This window comes from Triturus cristatus, chromosome 8 (genome assembly GCF_964204655.1).
Source record: "Triturus cristatus chromosome 8, aTriCri1.1, whole genome shotgun sequence".
NCBI classification, from domain to species: domain Eukaryota; kingdom Metazoa; phylum Chordata; class Amphibia; order Caudata; family Salamandridae; genus Triturus; species Triturus cristatus.
Genome location: NC_140591.1, coordinates 1,365,452,403 through 1,365,467,859, shown reverse-complemented (window position 1 = coordinate 1,365,467,859; position 15,457 = coordinate 1,365,452,403). Strand labels below are relative to the sequence as shown.

Sequence of the window (15,457 nt, the reverse complement as noted above, 5' to 3'; positions counted from 1 at the left end):
TTCTATTTCAAATGGAAAAAACTGAAAGACAAAATGCTAGATAGGCATACAGAACCTTCAGGCAAGAGTAAAGAAACTGAAATACTGGTGAACAGGCTGCTATTCTTTATCAGAACAATAGAGCACTCAGACCAAAATGTGAATGTCAAAACGTGGCACTCTGCATCGCTTGCCACACCTTCACACAGCAAAGGCAATGTCCTCTGGGGAACTGGACCACAGGGCCCTGGTGTCCCTGGACCTTGAGAAAGCATTCGACTCAGTCCGCTGGGAATTACTATTCAGAGTGCTAGAGAAAATAAACTTTGACACGGCTCTCAAGCGCTGAATAGCGACATTCTACTGTAAGCTGGGGGCGAGAGTTAGGGTCAATGGAAAATTATCCCCCGCGTTCGCTATCTTATGCAGAACACATGGGTGCCCCCCTCACCCCTCTCCTGTTCTCTCTGATCAGAGAACCAGTAGCCAAATGGATCAGGCGCTTAGCTCAACTGGGTGGCTTCCACTGGCCTGGGAAACAGAAGACAGATTTTCACTCTATGCAGACGATGCCCTAATCTATATAAGCAACCCTTAAACCTCCCTATCCCACCTGATGCATATGCTCCAAAACTACACAAACTGATTCAGCCTCACAGTGAACTGGCCCAAGTCCACATACATACCTTTAATTAAACCGCAGGACGACATACACCGAACCATAACCCTTCAGTGGGCAGACCAGGACGTTAATTACATTGGTGTATCTATTACCCACACCAGACTGGATGCATGGGATACAAATAACACACCTCTGGTCGCCTGTATAAAATGGGACATGGATACTTGGTAACACCAGCCCGAGGGGCCTTATTCTCCCCCAATAGCTATACACTTTACAAAAGTACTCATACGCTCTGCCCCCACGTTCTTTAACATCCCTACAGGCTGTGATAGTGAAATTCCTATGGAAAGGGGCAAACCATGATGTGTGCTGGAACCCTATGTCGGGGGTTGGGTATTGCAGACTTGCAACTATACTACTGGGCCAGCCAAATTTTTCCAACCAACTAATGCATGTTCACAGACCGCCGGAACCCTGCAATAGCAGTAAAGCTCTAGAACCTTGAACGATACAACAGTGATGAACCTCCTATATGGACCAGTAAACCATACTGACCTACCCCCTGCAACATCTATAGCCTGTCAGCATAAGGTGCTGAGATGGATCAAATGGCTTGGGGTTCAGACTGGGGAACGCATTTATGGTTCACGACATGGCTACACCAGACAGCAACTCTGAAAGGCTTTTGTGCCTGGGACACTACAGACATCTCATAACTTGGGGCTATAACACAATCCTATCACGTCTTGCAAATACGACATGCCCTTGAGCAACACTGAGGCAACCTACAGGCAATCCCCGACCACAATCCCCTAGAGGCCCATGTCTCGACCTCCTTGGAGGGATTTCAATGGTATATATGACGCAAGTAAATATCACCCCTGACCCCATGACAGCATTAGGAGAGCTATGGGAGTTGACATGGGTATACTGGAAAAGGAAGATTAGGTGGAAGCAAGGATGGCCCCTTGAGTTCTGGCAGTCTCCATGAAATTGCGGCTGATCCAACTCAAATACTTACAATGGGTATTTTATAGCCCAACAAATAAGCAAAATGAAATGCGGCCTAGACCTGCATTGTCTTCAGTTCAAGGTGGCACCTTCATTATCTTCAGTGAAAGGTGCCACTGGGGACCTTCTTCCTTACAGTCTGGGAGAGTCCAGTAATATAAAGATACTGGTCCAACATATGCCACATACCGTTCACAGTAAGAGAACACTCTGTAACACCGGAGTCTAAAATGAAGTTGCTGGGGTTGACAGACGAAGAGAAGTGGGGGGCACCAAAAGATGCACTAGACTCCTTTTGGCTACTAGCCTACCGCTTGTCAAGAGACACATAGCCCGGTACTGGAGGGTCGAGCAAGCACATCCCGTAAGGACATTGATTAACAGCATGGCTTACTGAGCCAGGAATTATGACTATGTGTATACATCTAAAGGTTGTCCTCAGATACACAGCAAGTTCTATGGAGCATGGATAGCCTACTCTACAAACATGGATATATGACTATCTAATGACTGCCGCTTGCTACAAGCACACGTCAAAAAAGAGGGGTGGGCAGGAGATGGGGTGCACCAAGAATGACGTGATTTGTTTGAAAAATGTGAGCATTAACCAAGTTGCAAAATCAATAAAAAAAAGAGTGTTGGGGGGGGGGGGGGGTGGAGGAGGAGAGAGTGAAGAAACTCATGTGCCTTTAAGGTTGCAGGATGACATAGTTTTACCACAAGGCAAGGACCAACATAGCTAAATCCCACTTTATCTTCAAGACCTAAACAGTGTGCATTACCTTAAATCCAAACTATGTTTCTATTTATCTTATCTCCTAATTCCAGATGAAGAGCGAAAGTAGTTTTTTGAATTCAGCAATGATTCCTATGAAGGATAACAAGATTAAAACTAAACAACTCCCCTCTGTTACATCATAATTGCTGATATTCACCAACTCTGAACAACATAGGATGGTATCTGCTTAAATCTAGGAATCAACTAAAAAGATCAAACAAGAGAAAAATACATGAAAATAAGCAGCTTAACCAGACGAGGTACTGAGACATCCACCCGACAGTCTGAAATTAGGCAATAATGCTTCGTAAGTATGCACCAACCTGGAGGTTAGGTTGCTGTATTGCATAGATATGAAATTGGAACTTTCTAATTAAAGCCGCAGTAACTTTCCTTTGGTTAAATATGCTCCAGGTTTGCCCTGCAGTTACCCATGTGCTTTCTAATAGCACAATATAAATAACAGTCCCTCTGAAGAGCAAGTTACTTACCTTGGGTAACGCCTTATCTGGCAGAGAGAGGATCTAGCCGCAGATTTCTTATCTTAGAATCCTCCCCAGGTGCCACACTGGATCCGGAATTTTTTCAGCAGTACCTCTTAGCGCTGGTAGAGGGTGTCGAGCAACTTCATAGCGACGTCATCTCCTGAATGTGACATCAACAGAGTCCTTATAAGCCCACCAATACGCGCTGACGCCAGTTTCTTCTGTGACTATTTTTGCGCCAACAATGCAGAGCCACTTAGAGAAACAGTCTCTGGAAACTGTGTGACAAAAGAGGAAAGATCTTGTATGAACAAGCACAGACTGAAAGAACTGTAGTAGTATACAAAGAGGGGATCTTGGAGATAACAGGGCCTTCGGTTAGCAGAACGGGGAGGATGGGTGGATCGACGGGGAGGGTGGGTGGATCGATAAGGAGTCTTCGGTTAGGTCCGGTCTCTAACATAGATAAGGTGTTACGGAAGGTAAGTAACTTGCTCATCTGATAGAGATATCTAGCCGCAGATCCCTTATCTTGGAATAAGATACCCAAGGAATACAATCCTTATAGGAGGGGCTGTGAACTGACATCACAAAAGATACCCAAGCTGGTCCAAAAGATAGAAAGGGACCAGACTATCCAAAAAATTATAGGAGAAGCAAAGATGCTCACTGAAAGGACTGATCTCCAAGGACTGTGGGAAGCCAGTAGAGAGTAGAAAGCTTAAAGACCATGAGAAATACGGTATAGAACTAGTAGAAGAGGCAGTCCCAAAAAGGGATGCAGCCTAAGGACAGGGAATGCAAAGGGTCCATACAGTCCAGGCTCAAAACCAAATGAAAGGAGCATACACAGCATGCTCAGCCACAGCAAAAACATTCAAGGAATAAAGGGCACCCACTGATGATCGAGGAAACTAGCCTGAGAAACAGATTTTGAAAAAAGGGACCTTCAATCATAGAATGAACGAGAAAAGAGAAAAAGGAATGCGGAAGAACATAGTTAGAAAAACAAGGGTAAAAATAAATCTATCTTATTCTGAAAACCTTGGTAGATATACAAGGCATCCTCCGTAATGCAGGCACTCACTGAAGAGAAGGAAAGAAACAAACCAGTACAACCAAAGAATGGCGGACCAGGTCACCCAGAAGAGTATAGGTAAAATGCAACGACGTACACCGTGTAGAAGGCCAGACAACCATACGCGCAAAACACTGGTGGCACCCTCTTTGGGGGTGCTATCCTCTTTGCTCCTTCTAGGATTCTTTTGACCACTTGGGATGTGAAGAAACTCTTCCCTGTTTCTCCCCTTGTGTAAGCTACGATTGCTGCCAAGTGTACCCTTATAGATGCGTAGCTTAGTTTCTCCTGTAGCAAATATGTTAAATATTTTAGTACTGTTGAATTACTTGTGATTTTCCTTGAAAGTTTTTCCTTACGGCACCATAGGGAGAATATTTTCCATTTTGCTGTGTAACATTTTCTTGTTGTTGGTCTTCTTGCCTCTCTGATACTGCCATTGTGCTCTCTGGTAGTCTGAGGTGAGAAAATTCTACGTCCTCGGGAGCCATGCTGCCAGGCTTAGGCTCTCTGGTTCTGGGTGTAGCACTTTTCCGTCTTTTAGAGTTAGGAGGTCCTTCCTGCTGGGGAACTCAAGCATTGTCCCCTGCGACATTTCCATTATCTGTGAGAACCAGGTTTGCCTGGCCCACTGTGGTGCTATCAGAATCTGTGTCATGTGGCTGAACCTGCACTTGTTGAGTACCCTGTGTAGCAGTGGTATCTGGGGAAAAGTATAAGCAAATGTCCCTGACCAGACAGTCTAACCATAGCGCATTCCCTAAGGACTGTGCGCACGGTTGTCTGGATGCGAAGAGTTGGCATTTTGAGGTGTTGCAAATAGGTCGATTTGCGGCGTACCCCATTGTTTGAAGATTTTCAGAATTGGATTGATTCATCTCCCATTTGTTAGATGCCGATGTGTGTCTGCTCAGTCTGTCTGCTTCTATATGGTCCTTCCCTGGAAGAGGAATTGCTAGTAAGTCCATGTTCCGTGGGATAGCCCATCTCCATAGCTCCTGGGCTTGGGTTGATAGTGTCAATGATTGTGTTCCTCCTTGTTTGTTGATGTAAAACATTGTGGTTGTATTGTCTGTTTGAATCAATACCCTCTTTCCGTAAAGATCCTTCTGAAAGGCTTTTAAGACTAGGAATACTGTCTTTAACTCCAGGAAGTTGATGTGCTTCATTGCATCCTGCTGTGTCCATAAACCCCTCACCTTGAGGTTGTTCTTGTGCGCTCCCCACCCCAGTTGGGAAGCGTCTGTTGTAATGGTCACTGTAGGAGTTGGTTGTGTGAAAGGTCTCCCCTGTGCTATGTTCTTCCTGTCCCACCATGTCATCTCCTGAAGAACGGTTTGTCTGACAACCACTAGATCCTCCCAACTCCCTGTTGCCTGTGACCATTGTTGTCCTCACTGTCAGAGCTTGCCCTTGCGGTATAGCTGTGTCTCCTTCAATATTGCAACTGTTCTCTGAACACCTTCCCTAATGTTGTATCTATTTCTGCCCCTAAGAAGATAGGATATGCTTAAAGAAAAAGTAATTAAATACCACCACTTAAACGGGGGGTAAACGGAACCTCTCCCAAAAGAAGGAGGGGAAAAAAAGAGAAAGTAGACCGCCACAAAGAAAAATGACGCCACGAAAGGTGGGAGAGGCATAAAGAGCCGTGAGGGAGAGAACAGTATCTCCACCTACGAAGGGGAAGGAAGATACAGGAAACAAAGGGAAACCTAGTCTCCTGCAACATAAGGATACCCAGACATGGATCCAAATAATCAAAGGGGCTTGTGTCCAAGGGGAACATAACTGACCAGAACAGAAGACAACAGCTACCCCACAGGTGTGATGGCAGATATGTATAAACCCCCCCACACTCACACCCATCCCACCCCTCCACCTGCAGGAAGCAACAGCAGGGATGTGGGAAGAGGATGTGGTCCAAGGGCTAGAGCAGTCAACCTCAAATCTGGGAAACTGGGTTCGACTCTCGGCTATGGGGAATGACGCTCAACATCCTGTGATTCTGGGCAAATCGCTTAATCTCCCCATGCCTACCAGAAAAAAATGAATGTGTCCTGGTGCAACGGAACTGGTGCGAATGTAAAGTGCTCTGATACCCAATATCTTTGGGTGAATTTTGTGCTATTTAAAACTCCAAAAATAAATGTAATCTAATTAGGTAGGTAGGAATACCTAAAGGGTAAAAACAGATACAAAGAATATCAAACTGCTGAAGATTAACAGCATCAGGAGCACAATAAAGTAGAAAAGGTGCTTTCAGAAGAAAATGGTACCCACACGTAATGTGAACCAAAACACCAAAAAGTTGCAGATACCACAATGGTATTCGAGAAAGTAAAAACACCGTAAGGTAGACGTGGATTTAAGGAACCTAGACCTGATCCAACAGGATAACTAAAGAGGAGTAGGATAAAAACTAAGAGTCCCACAGAACACAAAGAAGAGAAAATATGAAGCTGAAGTCCCTATAAGGCATACTAAGTTTATAGGTAGGCTCACAAAATCCCCAATAGGCATAGAAAATAAGGTCCCTGAAAAACAGGGGACAAGGCTATAGTGCATCCGCACTACATAACTGAGTAAGTACTCAGGTAAAAAAAAAAAAATCAAGTGGCAAAAAGAAGCTGTAAGAATAGGCTTCAACGAGGCTGAAAAGTAAGTTATGTTCCAGATGGCAGGAAACTAAAGCGGTCACGGACAGCATATTTTAGAAGAAAAGCACCTGCAGCAAGCAGGAAAACCACATCTAGTTTAACCCTGGAAGGGAAAGATGTACTCCGCCCTATGAAGGCTGATCAGAGCTTAAACAAGGGGAAACTGTCCCCAACAAACCTAGTACAACAGAGTTAAGACTCAGCACCACCATGACTATATCTGAACCAGGGTAAAGCAGTCAGCATGTGTGCCAAAAAGGGAGGCGCCATCAAAAGGCATATCAAAGCAGTTTGCACTGCCTCTGAAAAGCTGGAAGTACGCAACCATGCACACCGATGTACAGCTACGGAAGAGGACATAGCCTGACCAACAGAAACGGTGGTATCCATACCACAGCTGGTGGTAAGTTTGGCAGCTTGTTGCCCATCTCTTACCAATGGAACAAGTGCGTTCCAGGCTTCCTACGGAAGGGAGGGAGGGCATAGGTGCTCCACTGAGTCCCACAAGGCGTGCGTGAAGAGCGCGAGCACACAAGAAGTGTTCAGAGATCACAAGGCAGAGCTAGAAGAAGAGAAAATAAGCTTTCACAAACCTCAAGTTTCCTGGTTTCTTTCTGGAGGGACAGAAGTGATGCAATCAGTATTTTGGGTGGCTAAAGCAATCTGTACCACAAAGCTCTGATTAGATTGATGTCCAAGGAGACAGGATGGATCCTCCGAGGCTGGACAATGACTGTGAAAAATAGAGCAATCCACAGGGAGTCCTGTTTCAGGTTTTAGCCCAAGCACATAACAGGATATCAAAAAGACATTCACTAGAAGAAAGGACAGGCTGTACATTAGACTGATCAAGATGTAGAATGGCAAGTAAAGGGTCTGTTAACAATTCCACAGAAGGAAGTTGTAAATCTAATACAACCCAAACTCGATTGAGAATGTCTGCCAGAGCAGAACCCGCCTCCGTTTCCAAACCAGGAGGAGACAGAAGGCTGGAGAAGATTCCAAGCCACTGGCGTCACCGAAGTCAAGTAACCAGCTGGACTGCATAGGTGTAGAACTGTGTCCGAAATGGGATGGGGACACACCACACCTTCCTTAGTACCTTCATACCCATGGTCGACTATCCTTGCCGCATCCGATGCCATAACCGAAGCCAGTCAACACAGAAGGCAACACCTCAACGTCAGAAGGAGTTTCAAGCGGAGTCGATGGCACCACCATCAGAACCGGCAGACAAGAGCCAGACGTCGACATCAGAATTGCCAGCCAACCTGAAGCCGAGGGAGAACCTGCAGGTGGGGACACAGGCACGAATTCATGCACCTCTGTGGGGCCCAAGGGCATGCCAGGGGAAGGTGACAACTCAAAAATAGAATGAAGAGATTGAAAATATTTTCTTATCTGGGTCAAAGTCACCTCGGCCAAAGGATAGGTGGGGAGGCACGGGCCAGATTATTGACCTCACACTTCAACATCACTTCAACATAAGAGCAGGGACCAGCGGCGGGCGACGAAGGCGAGAGGCACCATGACTTCGACTGCCTATGCCACGACATACCTCAGGACATCCAAGGAGAATGATGCCTGCGGGAAGGGCTCCTGGAGCGGATGTGAAGTCAATCTGTAGAGCGGGTAGGGGACAGAGGACGACTGGAAGAATTAGATGACTGACATCCACACCACAAGGAGCTTCATGCAATGTTCTCTTCATGCCTTTGGTTGGAGTGGACGATAAGAGTCACACTCACCAGAGTTATGGTGCTCACCCAGACAACACAAGCAAATCGAGAAAGGACTCACAAGGCTTGAACCCCCAGGACATTGAATAAGGATAAAAAAAGGCACACTGCCCAGTCGATGAAAAAACGTCAAGGAGGCCGAATAATGGGAGGAGGAACTGCAGTGCAGATCCACTTTGCTAACACGGAAAAGAAGGAACTGACATCAGCGCGTCGGGGGAGGGCTTGTATGGACTTCGCTGACGTCACATACGGGAGCGTACGCCACATTTTGGAGATGTTGCCGCTATGGAGTCACTCAACGCCCTCTACCAACTCGCCGAGGTACCGCTGAAGAAATTTACGGATCCAGTCTGGCGTCTGGGGAGGATTCTAAGATAAGGAATCTGTGGCTAGATGTCGCTATCAGATTAAATGCTAGGTATATTTACAAGGCAATAACTAATGACAAGTTTTTAAGTGTGAACAATCACTAGTTTCCAGCATCTTCAATCATACAACAACTGGTCTGCAATACAATGGAGGAGATCTAGATTGGTTGATATGAAAGTCTAACATATATGAACTTTTTATTCTGCAAGGGATTTTACCTACTGTGAAATTTTGAATGTTTTTATGGTACAATTGCAATTATTATGAACATTTTATTACCTATTCGAAAGAACTTATTTTTGAGATGATTCGCTTTTCCTTTTAAATTGTGTATGTGAAAACCTTTAAGGCATGTATGCCGAAATAAAGTTAAAATGGGAAAGTCTAACATTACTTTGAGTAGAAAGGAAGGATGAGCTTTAAGAAACAACGTACTATTTTGAAAGATCAGCGAGAAGTTACTGAAACTATAAATGCTACCTTTCATTAGAACGGTTTTACAGCGGACGTATGCGGTGGTTCAAATGAATTAAATTCAGCCAATACTGTATTTGGCACCGAAGGAGAGAATGGATGCACTGCCAGATAGAACTTGAGCCCTTACAGTAAATCTTGAATTACAGGCTTTGCCAAGAATGGTTCTAGAGCAGCTGTTCTTAACCTGAGACCATGGGGGTCCGCAACTGTTTGGAAAACTAAGTAGTATTGATATGTAAAGCTTAAAATAAACACATTTGAAATCGGGAGGCTAAAAATGAAACGGGTATCCTTAGCTTGATTTGTGGGAACAGCACACATACAGCAAGAGGAATCCTCAATAGAAGCAGAGGTATGCAGTGATAAAAACAAGAGACTTGTGTATCAGGAGCAAAAAAAAAAAAATAAACACATGGCGACATGTGACTGGTAGCTAGCATATGGTAGCTAGCATATGGCTTTGCCTTTTATAAATAAAATTACATATTGAAGTGCACAAATAAATATTTTGAATATTTTCTTGTATGAATTAAATACAATTTTATAATTTGTGTATTTGAAGTCGAATAGTTTTTTGCATTTGTGTATGGCTTTGTGATTCAGTAGGAATTACTCACCAGCTTGCAACAGTGATTCAAAGTCTAAAGGTTACATACCGATGCTCTAAAAAGTTAACATCCCATAGAAAATGGCACTGAAAAGCTACCAATCACCACCTTGGCTCTAACTATATGCCTAAAATGGTTTTGAAGAGGAAGGACGCTGGCTGCAGCCAATATTGAGGGATGTAATACACTAATTTGTTCCTGGTTACCTACTGAAAAGCCACCATAGAAGAAAGAGGGTCCATCAGAATATCAGAATTCTTTGAATCTTCTGACAAATACAGGTTGAGACAGAAGTGAAATCCAGCATGTCCTCTGCAAAAAACTGGTTTCATAATTTTCTCTCAATCGTGTGCACTAGCAGAGTAGTTTTTGGGCCTGAGGGATGTCTTCACACCTTTCGCTTGAAGGTATGAGTTGAGCAGAAACAAGTTAATCTCATTAATTGGGTCGTTGGGCTTTTTGTTTGCCTTCTAACAACTGAGGACAGTTGGGCAGGCGGGCATACAAGGCTCCGCATTCAACTGAATCAAGTCATTCCTTGAGGACAGAACGCAGGCAGTCCGCCTCGGCCCTTTTACCGCACCTATGGTGGACTCTTCATGCAGGGTTCCTCAGGGATCTTCCCTCTTCCCCCTCTTATTTAATCTTTACCTCAGACCCCTCATCAGTTCCCTAAAACATTTGAAGGTCACCACATTCAATTATGCAGACGACCTCCAGCTCGTCTTCACGCTCAGTGGACCTAACTCTGTCTACGATTTTCAGGCCACCATGCTCCACATCAAGCGCTGGATGAACTCTAACCACCTTAAACTTAATCCCGGCAAAACCAAACTATTCTTGCCGGGAAACAGCGCAACCACATGGGGCCCTCATTTCTGGCCTCCCGATCTCGGACCACCCCCCACTCCCTCCCCCTCAGTGAAAAGTCTAGGAGTGACACTCAATTCCGATCTCTCGCTTAGAGGTCAGGTAGGGTCAGTGGTTTCCTCATGCATTTTCCAACTCAGGAAAATCAGGAAAATAGCTTACCTTCTCACCCCCTCGGCCCTCACTCAGGCAGTCATAGCCCTAGTTTTATCGCGCCTTGACTTTTCCAACTCGATCTACCTTGGCTTGCCCACTTATCTGCTCAAACGTTTACAAATGGTACAAAACCAGGCAGCCAGGCTTATCTTTAATCGATCCAAATGGCACTCCGCCAGGCCCCTGCTGGCTAAACTGCATTGGCTCCCAGTCGCACAACGTGCTGCCTTCAAGACCGGGTGTCTCCTCTTCAAGGCCTTGTACTGTAGGAGCCCCAAATTCCTCAGCAGCCGCATCATGAAATACACCCCTAGCCGCACTCTGCGGTTGCTCGCCATCCCGACTATCAAACTTAAACGTCAAGGAGGGCTCAAATTCTCCTACCTTGCTCCCTGTTTTAGGAACTCACTGCCCTTAGACATCATAACACAGGACAACGTCATGGGCTTTAGGAAAGTCCTCAAAACACAGCTGTTTGCACTATCTTACAACTAGCCTCCCCGCCGTGTCACCTGGCCTCAATTCAGCGCCATGAAACCTTCAGGTGTGCGCGCGCTTTACAAATTCTTCATAACATAACTTGTGAAATTGGTGTGAGGAGGGGCCCAATGATGAAGCTTTCCACCATAGGGTGCATGCGGTCAACCTCCCTTTAAACTAATTGGACTAACACATTACACACCCACTTTCCCCACCCCTGTTTACTGACAATAGGCAATTTGTTTTGTTGTACTTATAAAATGATGCTATGCTCTGTGTTTTTTAAGCCCTCTGAATCCCCCCCTTGTGTGTTTAAACAGAGAAAAAGATACTGTCTAGTTTGCACTATGTGGAAACCTTGCTTCAAATTCCATCTTCCCTGCACGACCAAGCTGTGATCTTGGTGAAATTCCTCTACTTTACTATGTTTCATTTTCCTTGACTGTCACATCAGAGAGCACCTTTAAGCAATTCAGCTTAAGATGGGCCCTACACAAAAACCTTTTGAGTATATACTTAATAGACTGCAACACTGCTCCATAAATAATAATATTGGCAAAGAAGTGGGGGGGTATCTGACAATGGTTAATTTGGTTTGCTCATACAATCGTTGTACATAGAGCGAGAGGAAGCATGAATATATCTACGTTCGTGTTTATAAACTTTTGCTTTAAATAAAGGTCAATGATGTGAGCCAACGTACTAAATCGAACCCTTAAAAACTTTAAAGAATGTTTTTTTTTATTTTAAAATGTCATGTTTTTACGCATTGTCTGTTGAGCAACCTATATCCCAAATATTGTTAGGGGTCTGTTTGCGCATTGGCTCTTAGGGAATAGCCAGATCTCTGGTTCAGTTTTGGCAAAATGCACAGCCATTTTAAGGTATGTGCCAAGCGAGGAACTGCCCATGGCCCAACCTTCCAAGGGGCCCACAATAAAGTGATTGTTTTCACCTTAATTTCCCCTATTCAGTCCCTCTCCTACTCTCGATCTACCTCTATAGCTGACTCGCTCTACTTATCTGCATCTCAACACAATCTTTTAATACATAACTATTTCGTTTCATCTATTTGTCACTATCATTTCTCGCTCCCTACCTGCCCTCGCTCCTCTTTACTCTCTCCGCTTCTGGCGAATTCCCTTTCTTACTCTTCACCTCAACTCTCCATCTCATGTCTCAATCTGCCTCACCTTGCCCCACTTCACCTCTTTCTCTCGCTCTATTCTGTTGTAGCTCATCACTCTCCATCTTCAACAATCACAACAATCCCCATCCTTTCCTCTACCTCAATTCTGTATCCGCTTACTCAGACTACACCTAGGTAACTTATTTCGACCTCCACCTTCTTCTCTCACACTCTCTTCAGCCAGTTAGCAGCCTCTTTTCTTGAAATGCCCTGGACTTCTTAATCATTGCTCCATGGAGTTGACCAAGAACCGGACTGACTGACCAGGGCCCTGATCTAGGCCTACCCAGAACAGACCAGTGAACAGTTCGACGATTGGGCAAGACCTTGGACTGCCCTCCACAAGCATCACCACCAGGCATTAGGACTGCCAGAGTATGCCAGGATGTGTGCAGTCTCTCTGATTTTAGGCGCGGTTTTGCCTTGTTATGTTCAAGTTTTGTCCATTTTCTTAGCAATAAACATTCACTATGTTCCTTCATGTTTTTTTGTCTGGTGGTGCCAGATCCCAATTCTGAGATACATGTAGTCGAAGGCGTATGCTTTTATGCAGCAGCCAAGCTTTGTTGGTGCTGTTAGATAGCAGGCAAGTTGATTACCTCACATCCCTACAAGGAATGTGAGTGGCTGACCTTACTACCCACCCTGTTTTGTTTTTGCACAAGCAAAAAGTGTATAAAGTCAATCTAATATCACAGACTGTCCTTTTCACACATATCCGTTTTTCACAGCCCCTCATCCAGCATTCCTGGATGGTCTTGTCTGTGGCAAGCAGCCCAGGCTCAATACACTGTACCAAAGGTGCAGTTGTGACTAGTGTCAAATCCTGCAGATGGTTCTGTTGCGGTCACAAAGGAGGATTCTTCATCTAAAGGTTTTTTGTTGTTGTTACTTAATGGTAGAATAGAAAATACAGCATCACATTCATACTTATCAATATAGCACACACTCAACTAAGCGATTCATCCACTAAACACAAGGGACAACTCCATATTACAAAACTCAACTGCAATGATTTTATCAACCTTTAATGAATAAAAAGCTGAGTCAACCCTGCCGGGAAGCGCTCCTTTGACTTACAATGTAAAAATAGGTGTATGCAAGTGGGCAAAACCTACTTTGCACCTCTCTGAAAAATAGCCCAAACCTATTGAGAATGAGAACTAACTCCCTTTATTTGAACCACCAGCCACCCCACACTATCCTCCTGCTGCCCCAGATTTCCCAAAGTACTGTCCATTGATGGATATCATTGATAAAAATATCCAAAGTTTTCTTGTTGCCCTGCTATATCAACCAAGGTCAGAAACATGCACTGTCAAGTTCTACAACTGTTGCAAAGCCTTACTCAGTCTCCAGCTTTACTGTAACTGTCTCCAATTACCCTTCCAGAAAAGGATGTTTTTTATATTGTGTATCTTTGCGGCATTCTTCTTTTTTCATATATGCAGCATTTTCACACTTGACTTTAGGTGCTAGCTTACTGCTTTGTTCTGAAGTAGGCCGCATGATTTGCACTCTATGGCTTTTAGAGATTGCTGTTTCCCGACAACCTCTTCTGGAGCAGCCTCTCCAGGATCCTGTTACACACCCCTATTTGGTGTGTGTTTGGGGCCTGTGAGTGAGGTTAGACACTGGAGAAATTCTTTCTCCTTTAAAAGTTGGCCTGGTCAAGCATTGACTGTCCCCACTATAACGCTGAACAACGCAGAGGATGAGGGTACACTTTGCTGCAGGTGGTTATGCAAATTTCTGGGTGGGGTGAGGCACTTTGCCCCAGGTTAATTTAATTATGCTGGCAGTCCATGTTAGCATATACTTGCACTGGTGGGTGTGCGCTACGCAATGAGCAACTGTGCAACACATGGTGGTGTAGTTTGCCACACCCCTTGTACGATGATCAAGGAGCATTTGTGTGGGTTTTATCAAATGCTGTTATATGGGCCTTTTCTATCTCTCATTCATGTTTTTATGTTTGAGTTTTAATGGCGGGGGTAGGGGGGCAGGGCTGGAATATATACCTGGTCTTAAACTAGCAGAAGGTTTATGCATTGGTTTTTAAAATGCTTAGAAGCATAATCAAAATGCTGCTTTTACTTACTCTCTAAGAAAGATTGGGCAGATTCTGTTATGGATGGACATACCGGACACTTTTTTGATGGACATCAAATTACTATTTGATGCCATACCTCTCCAAAAGACACCAGTTTATTCACAGGAGCACAGTCCGGTCTTAAAACAGCACATGTGGAGTGCCCCACGGTTCTAGTCTTTCTACTATCAACGCCAACCTCTATGGATCCACTTGGTGCTCTACTCGCAGATAACCGCATCAAGATTCTACTCAAGTCTCCTCTGCTTCGGACATCCAACAAGTCAAATACTGCCTGAATATCATCCCAACCTGGATGCGCAGTGCCTAAACGAAGCTCTCCCACTGAAGACATAGTTCCCGTTACAAGAAACAGAACAAACCTGTCAGATATACATGAACCTGGTCTGCTTCGAACTCAAACTTTCACTGAATGCCAAGTAATTTTTATTCACCCTAGAGAGCAACCTCACCTTCAAAGAACACATTGAAAAAAAAAAAAAAAAAAAAAAAAAAGACAGACTGCCTGGTGCCAGCTTTTTTTTTCTAAAGAAAGCAAAGCCATTTCTTCCAGAAAGCAACTTTAGAACTGCTTTTAAAGTCCTTGTACTCTTGCATCCTGCATGGTGGTATCACTGTCCTCCTTGTGCCCCTAAGGCTCTGCAATGGAAAATCGTACGGGCATCCAATGTGCCATAGCAGGCCTCATCCAAGGTCTGAGAAATATGAACACAGCACCCTCAGCCTTCATTGTCTCTCTTTGTCGGACCACACCATATTCTAAGTCAGCCGCATCATTTACAAAACCATCATGACTATCGCCCCTCAATAACTTGCAGATAGATAAGCTTAACATCT

The 15,457-nt window shown here is 44.5% G+C and overlaps 1 protein-coding gene across 8 annotated transcripts in view; it reads right to left on the bottom strand.

Annotated features, from left to right (window-relative positions):
• GABPA (GA binding protein transcription factor subunit alpha) overlaps positions 1 to 15,457 on the bottom strand; it is a 284,030-nt gene that overhangs the window by 105,578 nt on the left and 162,995 nt on the right. The gene's annotated exons all lie outside the window — the stretch shown is intronic.